This window comes from Rhyacophila brunnea, unplaced genomic scaffold (assembly GCF_057557595.1).
Source record: "Rhyacophila brunnea isolate RB1 unplaced genomic scaffold, BYU_Rbru_1.0 scaffold_5, whole genome shotgun sequence".
Classification (NCBI taxonomy): domain Eukaryota; kingdom Metazoa; phylum Arthropoda; class Insecta; order Trichoptera; family Rhyacophilidae; genus Rhyacophila; species Rhyacophila brunnea.
The window spans coordinates 42,568,068-42,585,499 of NW_028233170.1; the positions used below are offsets into that span (position 1 = coordinate 42,568,068).

At 33.7% G+C, this 17,432-nt stretch overlaps 1 protein-coding gene and 1 long non-coding RNA gene across 3 annotated transcripts in view; both read right to left on the reverse strand.

The window, feature by feature from the left end:
* GckIII (Germinal centre kinase III) overlaps positions 1 to 17,432 on the reverse strand; it is a 97,386-nt gene that overhangs the window by 78,341 nt on the left and 1,613 nt on the right. The window lies entirely within an intron of this gene.
* Positions 4,242 to 8,362, reverse strand: LOC147066439 (uncharacterized). Its single transcript, XR_015071597.1, has 2 exons — positions 5,192 to 8,362; positions 4,242 to 4,360 (listed from the first exon to the last, which is right to left on the reverse strand). It is a non-coding gene; the product is annotated as an uncharacterized LOC147066439 (long non-coding RNA).

The window sequence follows — 17,432 nt, forward strand, 5'->3', positions numbered from 1 at the left end:
CTCTACTGTCGACTTTTCATATGAACGGAATTTCTAAAATATCCCGGTTAAAAAATAAGAGGTACTTTCGTATATATATATACGTATATATGTATATATATATATATTCTTGATTTCAATATTTATCGAAAACAAAAAAGTCGAGAAATCATAAGGTCTCTGATGCGGTTGTTATTATCTACTAGCATTGTCATTTTTTTTGCTACTTTGTGTCACGGTTTCATGTTAGTTAATAATGCTTGCTACACTCCTGTCGAAACCGGGAGATCTGAATATCTTTGATTCCCTTATTGGCGGCAAACCAAGGGATGCAATACTCCGATCTGCTATGCTTATAAAACTTATTTAAAGGAGACGTAGTGAATGCACAAGATTGGTGAGTAGACTTCAGTAACTCAGGCAGTTACTGAAGTCAGTATTAAAGACATAAGAAAATGATTTTGAAAAAGAGGCATTACATAATATAATCTATATTAATAAAAGAGTAGTAATCTAATCAATCAAACAGTTGATTTGATATTACAGCTATGTCATAGATTTAATAACATGGAAACCCGGAGAACTACATATTATCTTCGTTGATTCCGTCACTGCGTCCCCCGTAGGAGATAATACTTATATGTAATGAAATATATACATATTATAATATCTAAAAATTTATATCTTGTGAAATAACATGGTATTATTTTGCCGTTATCTGCGACTCGTTAATCCGCGCAGAGTTTAGAATTTTATAAGCACCTGTGAGTAAAATTATCTAATTAAGTTTAGACTGGGTCGTGATAAGAAATATGTATGTACACATAGGTAGGTAGATAGATACTGTAAAATTTTGATATCAAAACAGCAAGAGAGTAGCATCATAGAATACAAAAATTCTGATCAAAAAACTACTACTTTATAATATGGTTTTTATTTTGTTTATAAACAGTGTATGGCTCGCATTATGTGACCAGACTAAGGATACAGACCTACAAACTTATCTAAAGAATGGATGGAGGAGCCACTGTCGAAAACTACCCAATCAAGACAAAATCTGACTTTCGAATGACGTTTTGAAAATGGCGTCCATATGGTAGTTTTTATTACCATATGGTAGTCATTTTGACCGTTCTTTAGATAAGTTTGTAGGACTGTACATATTATGTCCACATACAAAACATACAATGGTTTGTAAACCTCTGCCGCTATACAAATGCACGTGCATGATCATTTTGTTTGAAACTTGAAGCACTTCCACATCTTCAAACGTTGCTATCAAATTAAGTAGTTTGGATAATTCGCATCGGACAAATTTTGACGCGTTAATAAAATAATACTCCGCAAGACCACATGTCGCTACTGCTGATGAAACAGTAAAAAAAAATCCCCAGGCATGGCCACATTGTCAGCACGCGCTTTCCATTGGCAGTTGGATAAAAAGATTTCAAATTCTCAATATACCTTAAGCCCGTCGTACATTGAAAATCGTCTCGACTGCAACACGTCGAATTTGTCCATTTGATTTTGTTGTCATCCACAAAACACGTGTAACTTCGCGTGAAACAAATTTAACTCAACATGGGGCGCAGGTTGAATAAAAAAATATCGCATTGGCATATGTGCAGAAGCTGTTTTGTCATTCATTTCGGCTAACCGCGTGACGTCACTGTCCCGCCATGGTCTCGCCTGTGCACACGGAAGAGAGGTACAACATTGCACCCGGTTTTGATTTATGACCATATCTTAGTTAATACGATTTTCAATGTGCGACCGGGTTTAATCTGAACTAGGCATTACATGCCCCAAAAAATGGGGATATGGAAAAATTGTAACCACATATTACATACATATTTATGAAATTATATAATGATTAAATGTAGGTAAACAGATTATAATACGATCACCGCTTTCAACCGAAACCACACTTACATTTTAGCCTTTATTATTCGTCTTGATATAGCTGTGCTCTAAAAATATGATCGAAATCTTTGAAAGAACATGATCGAGCTTTATAAATAGTCGGAATGTGTCAATATTTTTTAATGTAATAAAATAGTTTTATTCAGTGCGTGTCATATGTCATTTACGTAATACGGGTCCAAAGCGCTGCGAATTTCGTTGGTTTTTAGGGATTCACTAAACCATGACCTGGGTAACAAAAGTATAGAGTAGGAAACAACTTTATAAAGTAATCAACGTTCTTGAGTGGAACTAAGATTAAAAACGTGATGTACGAATCATAGTGTTATTATGAAAAAATATATATATTCAGTACCTATGTTGTGCCGCACGGAAGCCGGCAGTTTTAAAAAGCTGGCAATCTATTTTGTCGTTAAACCAAGCAAGACGGCGGAAAATGTTACGATATACTGAAGAAAAAAAATGACTAACAATTTCGAAATGCACAAATGACGTAGCAGAGGCATGGTGAAAATTATCAAAAGAGAGGAAAGGGAAACAAACACTGGTAGGTGAATTAGAAGGCGATTGGGCTATCGGCCATCAAGGAAGTAAACTGGAGCCGACATACGTAAACAATTCTTGCAGTTATGATTGATAATGAAACTTCACGCATAGTAACTTTTTACATTCAGTATTTACTTTTACTTGAAATTTAATTACAATAAGACACAGTACGTAGTACTTATTCCACATAGTTTAATATTTATCAGTGGGTCTATTCTATACTTATCGACCGCTAAAGTGATAAATATTATCAAACTTATGGTAGGTTTGTATCAACGTATTAGCACTTATTGTAACAATTACAATACGTTGGTTGTAATTGTTGCAATAAGTGCTATATTTTAACAGCACCTCTCTCGGCTGTGATAAAATTTAGAGCGAGATAGTCAGTTTTGACTGTTTAGACAGCTAACTTATTGTAACAATTATAATACCTCAATACAAATATGCAATAAATACTATCATGTTATCACGTTAGCGGTCAATAGTCGCCTTGTGTATAGAATAGACCCGCATGACCGGTTTAGTCAGCTTCAATGGGACATTCTCAACTGATTCAGAATATAAAATCTTGCAAGTCGTCAGCTGAATGCAGAACTCACATTTGATTTTTTTTTAGAAGGGAGATCTTTGAAACAACCTACTTAAATTATGTATATAAATAAATAAGTACTTCATAATTTAGTAGAACTATTGACGAAAAAAATGTGATATACATATAAGTAGGTACCTAATAAACAACTTGACTATGTTATTTCAAAAAACACAAATGTGAGTTAGAATTAATAGTTCTGCAATCAGCTGACAGTACCTATTTACAAAATATAAAGACAAAAATATTTTATTAAAGATATCAACAGTAATTAAATGCATTTAAATAGTACGTAATGTAAACGTAGTAAGTATTTAAATCTGCATAAAAATGAAATATATGAGGAATTTAATTTTATTGACATTCGTTTTTTAGTTTTCGAAATTTCAGGTTTCTGTTATGAATAATATCAAATATCAAAGGGTGAACTGGTGCTGGTACTAAATTTTAAAAAATCTATTCTTAATTCAGTTTCTTCAATTGGCCCTTGCGTACGTACAGAATTACATGTTTACAATGCGACGTACTAATTATTCCGACAAAATTACAAACTTCACAGGAAAATCAAAAAAATACATAGATTTTTGTAATTAATATAATTTAATACCTATATTTGATCAAGCTTCATTTCAAAACACGAAAATGTCCGACCAAACAGATTTGTTTTCCGAAATAGGACAGGCATCAGACAATATGTTGAGCACCTGCGACTAATAATTGCAATTTGTATACAATATTATGTGACATTGATTGGCAAAATATAAATTTCGGAAAAACACGGGATATATTGTGAGAATGCCCGAGATATACATGCCAAAAAGTGTGTCGGTAAATTATTATTTTCGACTTCATGATTCGATCGATATTCTCCGTGCACGATTCTAATTTAGGTATTTACTGAAAAACAAGTACTTACCTAACCAAAAACCAATACTTGCTTGAATGGCAAATCGCTTCTGATGCAGTGATGCTCCAAATAACAACACGAGTAAAAACTGCTAAATAATGATAAGATGTAGGTAGGTACCCCATATTGACAACATCCAAATGTTTAAAAACTTCGTTTTCGTTGACTATGATTTATATGTATATACACCAGTGGCGAAGACTTCATACCTAGCTAGGCGATCACTTAAAGCCTACATTCTTAAAAAAATATTTTTTAATTTCATATTGACGTGTGACGTATTATATTATAAATAAAAATAATTTATTTAATTTGCCAACGACATCTATCGTATAATTATGTAGGAATTATATAAGTATTTTAAAATGTCTGGTTTTACGGGTGATAATAATATGATGTGATGTTAAGGGTACCTAAATAGGATCTACAAGGGGGTATCATATATAAATATATAAGGGGCAATTGGAAGTATAGAATACGGGAAAAGGGAATTCAGGTAGAGCGAGGAAAAGTTAGTTTCAGGAAGTGGGTCTCGATCTCCGTACCTACGCCGCTCACGTGCCATCCAACAATATAACTTATGGTTTAACTTATGGCCGAGAAGATTCTGAAATAATAAAATACTTAATGGACGCCACCCCCGGAGGGGAAAATGTCAGATGTAACAAAAATATAAGCTCAGTTAAATAAAAGGCGGCGGTAGTTATAATAAATAAATAAATATATTTTCTCAAAAGACAATGGTGAATACATCTGACATGGTAAAACTAAGAACACCAGAATTAATTGAATTTAAATAGATTGGAACGGAGCTATGGTGATCTAACTATAGAAACATAATACTAGCCACGATGTCCGGATGCTAAATACCAAAAGACCACATGAAACGATACAGATTTATACTTGCAGTTCAACTCGATGGGTGACAGTTCTTTGACATTGTTCTTTCAGGTTCAAAAGGTGCACTGAATTTAAAGTAAGCCCACCGGTTACTAAGTTCACCGGGGGGCTTACGCTAACACTGGACTCGACGACGGCTGGGTAAAAAAAAGCCCTGTAATCACGCCGGATTATCTTTTTATATCTTCCTTAATCGGCGGAACCTGTCAGAAAACAACTTCAGTGTTGACGTTTTTGGCTGCCGTCTCGCTATGTTTTTTACAGGTCGCCGGGCGAAATGGTGTTGCCATCGCATCGACAGATATCATTATGTTTACTCGTTGGTTGTGTTATTTGAACATAACAAAATACAACAACGATTTTTTTCAAAGATGACAATATATTATGTTGACCATAGTTTACGTATATACGTAAATGTTTAGATAAATACATAATTCAAACTCATCGCTCAATTTTATATCGTCAGTGAGCTTTTAAAATTTAATCGATTCAATGTGTCGTTGTCATTAGTGTGTACCTATTCATCAGGAGTAATATCGGATTATCTTCTTATTTACCGAAAGTATATACCTGAGAAGTGTGTTTTCTCCACAGCTTACCTATTTCCAAAAGTCACCCTTCGCCACTGATATACACACAAGATATTATCTTATCATATTCATTCATGCGAGCAGTCATAAAATAAAGACGATAGTTATCAGTCACTAACTTCGAATACTAGGATGTCTAGGAATAACTACAAAGTTATTTATTAATTTATGTTATTTTAGTAGCAATACCTACATCTTTTATTACCATTTGTGTTTCTTTCTATTACCAATACTGCTTTTTTAAAATAATCTGATAGTTACTTAAGGAATACATTTAAATGTCTGAAACACGCAATATTTTCTTACATTTCAGTGCTACAAAGAACTCTTGACGAATATTCAAGGATTGTTACAGGTATTTATAACAATAATTAGATTACCCGTAAAAGGCTTTCGGGTTTCACCCGTGGCAATCAGTGCCTGGCGCACCGTTACAACCGATTTCCTTCAGGCATTCTTTATTCCCTGGCGAAAACTTCAATCTATTATACAAGTTACTTCGCTACCTACAACAAAACAATTTTCCAAAACCGAATCAAAGCCAGGAAAACTTTTAAAGCGTCGGTCGACCTTTTGGTGGGGGTGGGGGCACGAAGCGTGTCGCCACTCGCCATGGCGAAGAAACTATTCATTAAAGTTGTTCTATTTCAATTTACAACCCTTTTCCTCGGAGCGGAAATAGACTAACGTGACTTACACAACTGTATGGCCGTTGAGTCGCGGCTGCGTGTCGACATGGAGGGCATTAAAATTAAAATAGCAGCCTACAATCCCATCCCGGCGAAGCGCGGGCTTTCAGCGTCATTTGTAGAATTAACGCTCAACAGCCCCTCATCAATTTTCGCGCGCCAACTATGGAAACTATGTAATTATACTAAGAAATCGGATGCTTTAGTTTACGGTGGAGAAAACCTGTGACAAGCATGTAACATTTTCTTCTGTTGGTATCGTTTGTACCCTTGTCAAAGCCGTGTGATTTATTTTTGGCACAGCGATCGATTACTGACGTAGTTGTGAGATCAGAAACTCTACTTAGAGATTCTTTCGTGGTCAACTAAAGTTTCGGCGTAAACAGCATTAACAATGTTCTAAATAATCTAAATAACTATAACACAATGAAAATAAAGTCAAATGCAGGATTTAGAACCTACTATTGCTCTCTTATAATAATGAATAATAATGTATTAATTTTTTGCAATAGGTATAAGATAATTAGTGTTGAAATGAAATATAATTCAGTAAGGTAGTAGTTAAAATTAAGCAATACGAAAAGGTACGAACACCTATGTACGTAATTCAGATAATATAATATTGGCCAGTAAGTACCGGCTTACAATGACAATGTCAACAGTTAATTATTATAGAAATGTTTTTTTATTTATTTATAAAATCGTGAAAACGTGTCTAATATGACGTAGTATTTTTGATACCCAATATTGTAAAACCACATAGGTACCTATACCAAAAAACCTCACATTCATATTATGAGCTACTCATTTTAAGAAGGCAAAATAATATAAACTAAATTGTTTTATTGAGTCAAAGATCCAACAATTTACAAATCGATAAGAAAATTGTCATAGATTTATAAATCGATAATTGGAATACAGTTGCGTCATAAATAAACGATAACCACTATGCCAAAAAGTTGGTCAACTACTCCATAAAAAATGTTACACAGACGACGTAGGTACCTACATACTAAATTTTAAGGTGTAACCCGGTTACATATATCATAATATTATGTGACTTGAGAATTTGATCGGTTAACTTACACTGAGATGTGCAGAACGAGATGCTCGTGAATTGACTCTATGAGGAACAGGCGCAGGTCTCTCCGGTTGGGGTGGAAGGCGTGAGTTCCGCCTGTCGACGGACGCCGGACCGGAGTTAGACCAGCGCGACGCCGGCCCACCGGCTGGAGCAGGCCTCGGGAGAGACATGGCGCCGCCGACGCCTCCCCGCCAGCCTCCTGCGCCGTTACCGCCCTGATAGTTCACCGGCGAGGGCATAGTCGCAGTTCCGGAACCCCACATTACGAAGTCTGTACCTTCCTCACTCAATCAATGGCTCGACGAAACGAATGTTAAATCATAAATCGTGCTTGGATTCCCCATCCGATAAGGCACTGACATCCGCCTCCAGGAATGACTACATAAAGGAGTGATGGCGACCTTTATTTCCAAGTCAAAGTTGAATATTTAAACGAAGTTGAAGGTCGACAAATTCTGCATATATATGAGATTACACACCGACCGGAATTATTATCCAGTCACCACAAATATTAAAACTTTAATTATTAGAAACGTCACAATCGATTCACAAACACTCTCAAATATTTGCAATTTATATTTTTGCAGAAAATATTCCCCGACACTTCTGTAACGAAGATTTTTTATATCTAGGGGGTTTTCTTGCAATATATAATTGAAAACTGCAAATATTACAATAGAAAGTCTGCAACAAGCGTCAAACGAACACGTTCACTTTTGCAATCAGAGCGTATCACTGCGGCGCGAAAAGTCCTAAACGGTCGATAATTATAATTTGCCTCACAATAATTTTCCTTATCAGATATCATCCGATGGAATGTCATTTTATCCATAGATTAGATTTGACCGAATGAGTACCTTACCTGGGATATACAAAAATAAAAATATTTGAGTGATGAGTAAACGCGCATTTACACTGCTAGAGATACAAAAAAACAATATAATATTGTGTGGAGTTATTTGTCGAAGACAATAAATTAAAAGCGGGTGTTGACTCGAATTGTGATGAACGAGTGTATGCTACAATGGGCAGTGACAGGTGACAGGTTGGTGACGCTTTTCCAAGCGACGCACGTGCGAAGGAGGGGGGAGGGAGGTTTTTCACCACCGCGCCGCGTCTCGCAACGACAGTCAAAAGGCGTCGACCCCCGTCAAACTCATACGCAGATAGGGCTGCCGATACAACCCAAAGAAAAACAAAATATTTTAACTACTTTCACAACGAAATCGCAAATAATTAGTATAGTATAGTTCCAAGTAAATTAGTAAAACAACCACACATAGCATCGTTGTATCTCACAATAATTGACTGTTGATTGACCACATCTAATCGGATTGAGAAACCACAAGACGATAACTGAATACTCGGCTGTTTGGAACACAATCACTGATTAAAATTACACTTATGATCCACTGTAATAAAATTGGTTTTATACAATTCTCACATATTATATTATACGCGTACGCACGATTGCCGAAACGTACGTCTTGCCAAAGAGAAAAGTAAAAATGATTACAATGACCCAACTTCGGCGAAAGTACAGGTGAGTTTTTATTAATAATAATAGATATTTTGATAAGTGTTTTACGAGGCTGTTTATGACATTCGGTGTCGATAATTACAGGTGACTAGCTGCACACTTTGGTATGAGAAGAAGACCCACACGTCGTAGGTGGGTATGCAAATGGGCTTTATTTACATTGCGCGAGGATGTGCGCTCACATCGTGCCCGGGAGACGAGTGGACATCGCCGCGAATGCTGACAGTACTGACGGCTGCTGACCGACGAATCGTTGGTGCGTTGGAGCGCCTCACTCTTGCGGCTCGACGTTTCTTTTTTCCAGTCGAGCGGACGCGACCAGCGAGCACAAGAGGTGTGCAGGAAAATCATGAGAAATGAGCGTCATCATAACGCACCGGCGGCGGCGGAAAGTGACCGACGACGCTCAGGCAATCGTTCGCTGAATAATAGTCTCCCCAGACATACTGCATACCAGTGACGAAGGGTGGAGGTAGGTTATTAAGATCCGCCTCAGACAGTGCACATTTAACTTTGCCAATAACGACGATTTTTATTTTGTTTCTCGAAAAGTGTGTTTTTTTAATACACGTGCTGATTTGAGTTTTTTTATATTTTAAAATCCAAATGGCAACTTTCCAGTCGCCATAAATCTTAGTTAATTCTAACATGTATAATAGGCGTATAGGACATAGGTATATAACAGTAGCAAAGGGTGGAGGTACCCTGTGAAGATTCACCGCAAATAGTGCACATTTAACTTTGGCATTCATACGTATTTGTTTTCATTGAAATAATACTACAATTTTCAGATGGTGTTGGTTAATTTTTAAAATTCAATTAAACCCTGCGAAAACCAAACCATAATAGATAATAGTCAAAAAAATACTCGTCTACTATAAAATATCTAAAATTATGCAATTAAATCAAACATAACTTTGAATATTTTATAGATAGAATAATATTTTGATTTATTATAGTTTGGTTCAGGCAGGGCTTAATAAATTTTATCAAATCAACACACGTTAAAAAACACACTTCTTTTCGAGAAACAAAAAAAATTAACGCCATCATCATTGTTGGCTGTTTGGTCTTTCCCAACATCATGATCATACCTATTATTTCGGATACTAACACTCGTATTGAGAGATATTTTTTCAATAAATGCACATTCGTCATAAAAAACAGACAAATCCTAAGCACTATTAATTCCTCAAATCTACATCGCATACTCGGGTTAGATCAGCAACCCTTGTCGTTTCCCTGTGTTTCATTGTGTATATCCGTCAGTCGTCACATTCGTCATTCACCCATAAACGTCAATCAACGTTGCTTTACAGAAAACTGGTTAAATAACAATGATATAAAATATAAATTAATTCTAATTGATTTGAATTTCGGACTATTCCATTTGAGTATTTTTTTGCGACCCGGGTTGGTATCTTCAGGCACTATGCGAACTCAGTAATGGCAAATACACAATGACAACGAATACAGTTAATTAGTGTTTATATAGCACAATTTAATACAATAATAATTACAAGATAAAAATAACTTTTTATATACAATGTTTTTAAATTTTCTGTTGAATTATTATGCTCAATATGCTCAAACTTGTACTTGGTATGAAGTAAATAACAAACATAGAATACTGAAATGTCATTTTGATTTCCACAGTAACGCACGTATACATTAATAATTTTGTCGCTAGGACCATCCACTTAGCAACCAATAATAGTGGATTGGATTACGGATTTCTTCCGAAATAACTTTTCATACAAAACAGAATTAACTGAAAATGAATTCAATTCTACTTAAAGATGGCTAAAAGTATTAAAAAAATGCATTGGCATCGTGTTCTGATATATTCTAAAAGTTTCAAATGTCTAGCTAGTCGGGAAGTTAGTTAAAAATCGATTGCAAGATTTGTACTGGATATACAACCACCGGACAAACAAGAATACGAGCTAAGAAAAACGTGATAAAAAAGTAAAAACCTTATACCTTATTAAAAGGATTAGGTACAAAAACATTTTTTTTATATTTATATTCCATCTCAGCTCTTCGCCTATCATGCTGCCATGACACTGGATGATAATTATTCGGGTCGAATTTTGGTCTCACATTTATTTCCTTCATGCGTGTTATGGCTACCGCAGCAAAAAAGTTTTCAGTTCAAGAACAATAATTTATTAATGTTACGGAAGGCATATTGGCGTTCATTTCGTCGTGAAGATATGGGACGCGTGGTTCAATTTGTAAAACACGTTGGCCGGAAACCAAAGTGCCGCTCCATACCAATATTGTTTCAAAAAATCGAATAGGTATGTTTCTGAGGTGTTCCAAAATTATGTATGTAACAGTAGAGTTGGTTTCGTACGCCAACCAATCTTGCCAATCGAATAATATGAAGAATAATATGAATAATGAAACAAAAATATGAATAATAAATTTGCATTACAAAATTATTAATTATTTTTAAATATAATATTGTGATAAAAATAATATAACCCATTAAATCAAGGCAATCAACATAACATGCCCGGGCTATAAAAAAAGTAAAAACAAGTCAAAGTAAGTCGGCAACCAGAATTAATTGATATCCCCACCGAATCAACTATGTATGGAAACTACAGTTGGAGGATACGGTTTGAGTGCGTAAGCTTTGATGACATTAAAAAATACAATGCTACGATAACGTATGAGTTTTAATAACATAACATAACAACTGAAATGTTTTCGTCAATAAAATATTTGATTCGCCCACAAATTGTACGTGTTTTGTGGTATATCAACAGGGGCAGCGTTTGAAATATTTGTGCATTGTAAATATTTTTCCGTTGGCGTATTTTTTGCTGCAATTAATTTCAATAATATTATATTTCTCTATTTACTTACTTACTAATGGATACTGCATCTTAAGAATAAAACGCGACTTGTAAATAGCTCTACTCCTAGACATCTGGGTATGCTTAAACACATTTCATTTATTTGTAAACAGAAGAAAATGTGTGAATCTTATCGATACTTATTAAATAAATAATTACACATTAGATGATCTTTATAGGACTGTCTTATTATGCTATCGTGTTTGCATACATATTGCCACAGTTAAGTATTGACACTGTAAAGTGGTTGAAAAATTAATTGCGTTTGTATTGAATTTTCTCGTTCATGTATTTGACACTTCTGCTAACGTATCCAAGTTAATATTGAGATTAGTATCTAAAGGAGTGTCATTCAGTATTTAAACCAATAATTAAATACATAGTTATATCTGTTAAAAATCGTTGAATTAACATATACATAACGACGCGTATGGGCTATATACGAGAATTAGTTATTAATCATTCACCCAACCCATTAGGATCAAACACACGTAAATAAAAAACAACTTGTGAAAGTTGCCAGCAGTTGGATTCAGGGATGGACATCCGACATCATCGTAATAGATTTTTGGGTTTTCACCGCGTGTTCTTCTTCCTTCTCTCCTCGTCGTTTCGAGTTCGTTCCGGAGGCTATTCTCCTGGTGAAAGAACTTTGCTTATGTGATAGCAGATAGATAGATGATGGTGTTTGCGATGGTCGCACAAGTAAAATCACTGCCATTTGATTGTACACGTTTAATTTGGATGCTGCCATTACATGCGATGATCGTATAAGTTAAATCACCAATTTAGTCACTAGAAGTGCATCAACAGACTTCCATACGAGGACTAGTTAAGCATTCACCCAACCCGTTAAATCCTTGCGCAGGATCAATAATATTGATTGAAAAATCAAGAGATTTTTGAACAGCCGCATCACACGACTTTCTATTTATATACAAAAACGGCTGCTCTACCCGCTAGGTGATTCCAAACTCAACGATTTTTTGTATTTCCTTAAAGTTTCCTCATAAGTCAAATAAGTTAGGATACGATATTATGCACTGCATAGAAAATTTTACAATACATGACTATCTATAATTATTATGCAGGTAACATAATATAATTATGTAATGGGTACCTATCTAATATGCAGTTATGTGCCCTACATACGGCGTTGGGGGTAGATTAGCATTCTTGACAACAAACTTACTAAACCGCACAGTTACATAATGTTGCACAAAGTCTCATAAATTAACATATTATTAGTAACGCATTCAATGGTGTGAGCATCTTTTAAAAATTATAAGTAGGTACTATGTGTAAATTTAATGTAATTATTAAGCCTGGCCTTGCCAGCCAATATCTGATAGATAAAGCTATCGATCTATAATACCCAGTTAAATAATGTATCTTTCTCTTACGGTACGCCATGAATAGAAAAGGTCCGTCCACGTGTGAATGACTAAGGCGAGATACCTCTACCTACCAGAGGCGCCTAGCAGAAAAATACGAAGCTTGCAATTTGAGACATTTTTTGATAATTTACAATTTAAAGTGTATTAATTAATAAATAGATACGTATCTGAAAACATTAAATAAAATATCTTTTATTTTAAGTCAAAGATGAACTTAGGTACAATTGTGAAATGATGTTATAAAATGTGAATTTGTCAAAGGACCCCATCCTATTATTACTTACATATATTTTATGGTCATATTTATTATTAAAAAACATCGATTTTTATATAAATATAAATAACTTGAAATCCTTTTTATTTATATGAAATCTTATTTAGGTATGGGCCCAATATTGAAGCTCGATATAAATAAAAATGATTTCAAATTATACCTACACATTTATATGTTTATAAAAATCGATGTTTTTTTTAATAAATATAAAAATATTAAAACTATAAATTAGTCAAAAATCTCTACGACAAAACATAGAAAACTTAATAAACTAAATTTTAATAATAAATATGACCAAAAAATACATGTAATAATAAGATGGGGTCCTTTGACAAATTCACATTTTATAACATTGTTTTACAATAATTGTAAGTTTATCTTTGACTTAAAATAAAAAAATATTTTTCTTTTTAATGTTTTCAGATACAATTTATCAATTAATACAATTTAAATTGTAATTTATCAAAAAAATGTCTCAGATTGCAAGCTTCGTATTTTTCCCCTAGGTACCTGGTAGGTAGAGGTAATCACCGACGAGGCACCAGATATTTAGTGGTCCAGGTAAAAAACAGGCAGTCAACTGGACGAAAGAGAAGGACCACAGAACAGATAATAATATTATTTCTGAGTTCCCTGAGGAGGACCGATCAAATACTTATACGAGTCTGCTAGAGGCGGTCAAAGTCTACCCAGGGTTGTAGCGCCATAAAAGAAGGAGAAGAAAGACTACGTAAGTATGTATGTCTAATGTGCATGCACCGTTTATATTTAAATAAATAAATATAGTTGGCTGTTGATACCCAAGTGGAATATTGTTGAGAGATATAAGATTGTTTAATAAACATTCATTTATTGATATACCTAAGTAGATGAAATCTATCATATCGAAGACAAAATGTTATTACTATTTAATACGGATGTGATGATTGGCGAATTAAAGCCAAATAATATGGGTAGATCATTCTACAGTGGCACCTATGGTCGAAAAGTAAAAAATAAGTACTTTATAATATAATCAGTTCATGTTATGATCTTCCAGTATGACGTTGTATTGACATACATATTGGTAAACGTGTTTTTTTTTAAATAATTAAAATGCTACACACCTTCCCATTTCATTCATTCTCAGCCATTGTAACCCCCTGCAATAATAATTGTAGCACTTCTTTGAAGTTATCTTGCCACGTGGCTAGATTCTGTAATGCTACATTAAAAAAGCGCGATAAATTTTCTTTTAAAAAGGCTCTAAGTACTTGTTAATTGTAATTTAATATTTATTAAAATGTTGCTATTACAAATAATGTAATAAATAATAAGCTCCGGATGAATGTACGAATACGAACAATCCAGACAAAATCCAGACGTGAGACGTAATAATATGGCAAACCTAGTTAAAGGACACTTTTACCACTAAATATTATATTGTGTACTTACTGTCATTTATATCAATTCTCTTTTCCAAGATTATTCGTTAACGTTTTTATTATAGATCCACCAATATAAGTTGTCAGTTGAGTGAGGGCGCCACAAGCTAACATTTGATATATCATTCAATACTATTATTATTGTAATGATCTTAGTTCTAAATTCGAACACCTGGCGATTTATGGTGGTATATCTATAATACCTCTCTTTTTATGCATGCTCAAGTTGTAAAAATGACATCTGAAATTTTGGTAAATATCCTAGAAATTGCAACGCTACGCTGTTAAAAAAAACTCATTATAATCATACCACATACGCGTGAAGTTCGATAGTTTTGATATAAAATAATATTATGATGTAATTGGAGCGATGCCGAGCGAGAGAACACAATGCAATAGGCTACACGTAAGAGCAGTCGGAAATAATAATGGTAAAAATAATTAAATTTACCCTAGAAGATATCGCAATCTGCGCAATTTCAAGATTAAGAGGCCATCCATGGACTGAAATCGTATGCGGTTTAGATCCATGTGCCATACTAAACTTATGATTTTTGTTCATGAAAATATTATATTTTCATTAAATTTGTAAGTGGAAGTGTATGGTATAAACGGATACGATCATAATGCTTATAATATACTTTGTGAAAATATATTTCCATGAACAGAAAAGATAAGCTAAGTATAGCACACGGTTCGAAACCCCATACGGTTTCAGTCCATGGATGGCCTATAAGTTGTTTCACTATACATACATACACCTGTTCGCTCATAAGTGAAGCATAATACAAACCTTCAAAAAGTGATTTGTATATTGCATAACATACTTTTTCGTCCTTCATAAATTCGATATTAACTTAAGTCAAACTATCGTACAGTATAGTACAGACTATCTTCCTTTGGATTAGGCTAGAACAGAGATGACTGACTCTTTGAACCAAGGGCATTGAACTGGTTAATAAAGGGAGTAGGTACTTAGTACGTACATTTTTGTATTACAATAAATATTTTTTTTGAAATTGGTAACTATGGAAAAATAATATTCTCTGCATTTCCACCATTGCTATTTCTGACGTCTTTCTTTGAGTTAGTAATTAATTACTTACTGTTATTTGCGATTTTACGTGATTGTTTATCGATAAACAATGGTCCATTGTATAAAAATTCGTTATGCTTGAAACATTAAGTAATACATAGGTTTTTATCTCAGTGTAGCCCTGGAAAACAAATATTATAGCATAGTTGCAAATGGCTTGCAGCTAACTTAAACATTTACCACAGTAACCTTTTTTTAATGATTTTGTGTGTAAGTAAATAACAATTATTAAGTACTTTCTTATTAGGGTGATTCAGTGATAACACTGATAACACTGATAGATATTTCACATTAATATCTCACCCATTAAGTTGGAGGTCTCCACGTTATGAGAGTTTAGAACTGTATTTTAATGGTAACAATCAATAGCCTATAATAGTTCACTTAGTAGAAGAACATAAATACCACATTAAGCGAAAACTCCTGGAGTAGAAAAGTACCTCTGACTAACGGATAGCACAATGACTAAGTATACATAGGTACCTATAGGAATGTTAATTTCTGATAAAGATACCAAAATAAATTGTGTGATATTTGAATTTGGAACTAAACTCATAGTCATACTCATAACTACAGTATAAAATTATAAAACAATACCTACATAATATGCTAAATGTTGGAATGTAGCGCCCTCACTCAGGTTATAACACTCATACTGGTAGAACTATACCAGCCAAATTGTAAAACCCCATATTCAAATTCAATGAATAATATCTACAATCTACATAGTCAACTCTAATTCATATTTTGTCTTACATATTCAACGATAAATCTCGTCACAACATCATTGTGTAAAATAATATTCCAATATCTTTAATAATAAATTATTGATTTTTATGTGTGGTGCAGTGCTGCCAACCGTACTATAATTATAGTACAATACTATAATTTTGATTCTGCAAAAAATGTAAAATACTATAATTTTAAAGGATTCGAGCCGAAAAATGTTCCTGTACTATATTTTTAACAGAAATACTATAATTTTTACGCCTTTGTACTATAATCAGCATAGAAAAATATGGCAACACTGGTGTGGTGTGTTACTGTACGTTGGGTGTTAGAATCAAAATTATTACTCTCTAACCTAACCAAATGATACTCCTCAATCAAATTCCTTATGCTGTACACAAGAATAGTTAAAACAGAAAATCTTTAAATTACTGTCCTTGTTATAAATAAATAAGTCAGAACCACAGAACAGATCTGAGTTCCCTGGTCAGAACATACGGTCTGTTTACCATTGAGAATTACAGCCTTACCATGTCTTAGAAGTAAATATATAAAAATTTGAAGAACTTGGTATCTATTTAATAATAAATAAGCGTATGGAATGGTTTCAAAAACAGTGGCAAAGTTATAAAGGAAATACATATTTTTAATGAAGGAGAAATATTATATGAAATAGATAATAACAATGTCTTGTTTAAAAAATAAGTAAGAACTACCTAAGTAGTATAATAATATTATAATACATGTGTCCAATATCATCTATCAAGAATGTTATATCATTTATATTAAAAAAGTTGATTATTTGTATGAAACTTTTATAATGAGATAACAGCTAGGTAAGTGAGTATCCATTACAGAGGTAAACACCTAATATAAACATAATAAAATATAATAA